We start from the raw sequence: 3,572 nt of genomic DNA on the forward strand, positions 1-3,572 counted from the left end.
ATGGGATGACATGGTCCTGGGGCAGGGGATGGGCTGAGACTAGGCTGGGATATCATCCTGTGGGTAAGCCCAGCTCAGCAGGGCCCAATGTTGGGCAAGGCAGGGCTGTGGCAGAGCTGGAGATCAGCACTGTGGCAGTGTTGCTGTGGCAGGGACTGGCAGACCTTGGCTGAGCTGAAAAGGGGTCCTGGGTCCACAAGTATTCTCATTTTAAAATAAAATAAAATAAAATAAAATAAAAAACTACAGCAAAAGTAGGAAATGAAAATGCAGTTACTGCTTTTTATTTATCAGATCCTTTCTTTTCTGCCTTGGTGTCTTAGCATGGGGTGTTAGCCAAGATGCTGCCTCCTCCAGTAATTGATATTGATCTCACCATTGGGCTACTCGCTGAACTTGAGCACTCCTGCTTTTATTTTCTAGTAGAACAAGCAGGCACACCCAATCCGGCTTCTCCCTGGGCAAAGCTTTTCTCTATTTTTGCTTCTCTCTAGGCTTGCAACCATCTTCTTTCTTGGTTTGTATGGTTTGATTTAGTTCTGTTTATCGATTCTTCACAAGTGCATGTTTTCTTGCTCTCTAGAGTCAGGCCAGAAAGACGTTCATGCTGAGGCAGGAGAATGAGGTGCTTCCTCTTTATCCTTGTTAACATTTTTCAATTTACATGACCATTCTTTTACTTAATTTGTATGTATTTTCCTTACAGGTTGTTACTACTAATTGTTTTATTGTAACATTGATAGACTTAAATAAATGGATGTCATGATTCCGTAACACAGAAATCACTAGATTTGTATTTCAATATACAGACTGTATAATACATACATGGACGGGGTCCATGGCTATTAGTTAATAGCAAAGATAACTTTGAATTTTACTCTCTAGTAATTCTATCTGTTCTCAGTCAATATACACTCTCATAATAAACAAACAAATAAATAAATAAATGAAATTATGAAAAACAAAACAAAACAAAAATATAGTAGATGTCTGCTTCTACTGAAGAAATGTAATATGTTATCATTGATTAAAATAGAAGTGTCTAACATCAAACTCTTCCATAATTCAGATAATGTTTTAAAAAGAATTTCCTAAAATTAGAAAAAAATAAGTATAATGAGTAATATGGGAAAAGGTGATGGGAAAAGTGAAAGGGAAGAAGGGAGAAAGGGGTGGTGGGGAGGAGGAGCAGGTTAAGGTAGATATCTTTTGGCTTAATATGGCTTTCTTAGCCAAAATAAAATTCTAATTTGGGAGGGAAACTTTGCATAATAAATGCCAGAACAGTCTTAAGGAAACTGAGCTGAGAGGTGTGTCCTGACTCTGTGAACACCAACTGGAATCTGAACATTCAGACTTTGGTGAAATGACATACTTGTATTATGTGATAAAGCTTTACATTCCAGTATTGGGTTTATGTGGCAAAGTTTTGGTAGCAGGGGGCTGCAGGGGTGGCCTGTGTGAGCAGAACCCAGCAGCTGCTCCATGTCAGATCAGAGCCAGCTCCAGCCAGCTCCAAAAGGGACCTTCCACTGACCAAAGCCGAGCCAATAAGAAATGTTTGTGCCTCTTTGAGAGTATATTTAAGAAAGGAAAGAAAAAAAAAAAAAAAAAAAAACAACCTGCTGCGCAACAGCAGCTGGGAGAGCGAGCAGTGAGAAACAGCCCTGCAGACATGAAGATCGGTGCAGAAGGAGGGCAGGAGGGCAGGAGGTGCTCCAGGTACCAGAAGTTCCCCTGCAGCCTGTGGAGAGGCCCCTGGTGGAGCAGGCTCTCCCCTGCAGCCCGTGGGTACCAGCTGGGTAAAACCACCATAATTCCATATCAAATGTTGTCTTCTATTTCTTGTATACCACACAATATTTTTGACATTTGCAATTTATCTCATTTCCCTGGCAGGAAGTATATATCTTTTGTTAATTTTACTCGGTTTAAGATTTCATAGGCGATGACAACTCTGTTACTGTACAGTCTATCATACTTCATCTGAATGCCCTTTTCTCAGTGTGAGAAAAAAAAATCAACATTTACTATAGACTTTAAAATGGACTATTCACTCAGCAGACACATCATACCAAATAATCTGTAAATGAATCTGTAAAGTCTTTTTGAATGGCAAGCACACCAAACCCAACCAACTAACCAAACCCTGCCCCCTATCCTCTCACCCCCCAAAACCAAAAACAAAACCCAACCAACCAAACAAAAAAACCCCTCTAGTTTTGGTATACGAAAACCTGGGAAAGTACAAAGTTTTAGAGCAGTGAAGCCAGTATGAAGGAAATATTTTTCCTGAAATCAAACTAAGAATTCCTGCCGGAAAAAAAAAAAAAAAAAAAAAAAAAAAAGTGCTCGATGATAGAGTAAAAAATTCAGAAGGAAAGAGTCTTATACTTAACCCATAATTTTATAACAGGAAAGTACTGTATAAAAGTAGCAGCAAAGACAAAACAAAAATGTGTAATTCAATTTGGAAGATGCCTTAGACCATGATAATACAGATTTTCTAAACTGAAGATTATTTCTCCTTAGCAAATTGAACAGGACAACAGCCAAACAGTAGGACTGGAAAGCTCTTAAAAAGAAAATATCCTTCACTAGTGCCAACAAACAGTCTCCAAGACAATAGCATACCTTGATTCACAGAATACCACAGATCAGATACTATACCTAACAGAAAATACTGTCAAGTTTACTATGTTTGGAAAGGACAGCAAAGGAGAATTTAGTTGTACAGACATGGCCTGTGCTGTATCAGCTCAGTCCACAGTGCCAAAGAGACATCCTGTTTACTTTAATAATAGACACAGTCACAGGGATCATTAATTAAATTCATGTTCTTCATTATTTCAAGCGAATTGCAGTCAATAACTCAATGCCCAAGTGGTGATCAATGACAAGTGTTGTCCATCAGGGGTCTGTATTGGAACCAACACCGTTAACCATCTTTATTGACATAGGCAGTGGGACTGAGAGTGCCCTTAGCAAGTCTGCAGATGAAACCAAGCTGAGTGGTGAAGTTGGCACTGTAGAAGATAGGGTTGCCATCCAGAAAGACCTGAACATTCTTGAGAGGTGGGCCCATGTGAAGCTCATGAAGTTCAGCAAGGCCAAGTGCAAGGCCCCGCACCTGCCTCTGGGCAATCTCCAGTATTAGTACAGACTGGGAGATTAATGGTTGGAGAGCAGTTATGCAGAGAAGGAGTTAGGGATAATGGTGGATAAGAAATTGGAAGTGGATCTATAGTGTGTGTCTGCAGCCCAGAAAGCCAATTTATCCTGAGCTGCACCAAAAGAAATATGTCCAGTAGGTCAAGGGAGGTAATTCACCCCCTCTACTCAACCTTTGTGAGACCCTACCTGGAGTATTGTGTTCAGCTCTGGGGACCCCAGAATAAGAAAGACATGGACCTGTTAGAGTGAGTCCAGAGGAGGGCCACAAAAATGATTAGAGGGCTGGAGCACCTCTCCTATGAATAAAAGCTGAGAGTTGGATTGTTTAGCCTAGAGAAAAGAGGGATCCAGAGAGCCCTTATAGTGGTCTTCCAGTACTTTAAGGGTACATACAAGAA

The 3,572-nt window shown here is 40.4% G+C and overlaps 1 long non-coding RNA gene across 1 annotated transcript; it reads right to left on the bottom strand.

Annotated features, from left to right (window-relative positions):
- Positions 1-1,855: 1,855 nt before the first annotated feature.
- LOC118163106 lies at positions 1,856-3,104 on the bottom strand. The gene is made up of 2 exons (XR_004748855.1): positions 2,671-3,104; positions 1,856-2,292 (listed from the first exon to the last, which is right to left on the bottom strand). It is a non-coding gene; the product is annotated as an uncharacterized LOC118163106 (long non-coding RNA).
- Between the last annotated feature and the right edge of the window lie 468 nt (positions 3,105-3,572).

The sequence above is a fragment of the Oxyura jamaicensis genome, chromosome 1 (assembly GCF_011077185.1).
Source record: "Oxyura jamaicensis isolate SHBP4307 breed ruddy duck chromosome 1, BPBGC_Ojam_1.0, whole genome shotgun sequence".
Classification (NCBI taxonomy): Eukaryota; Metazoa; Chordata; class Aves; order Anseriformes; family Anatidae; genus Oxyura; species Oxyura jamaicensis.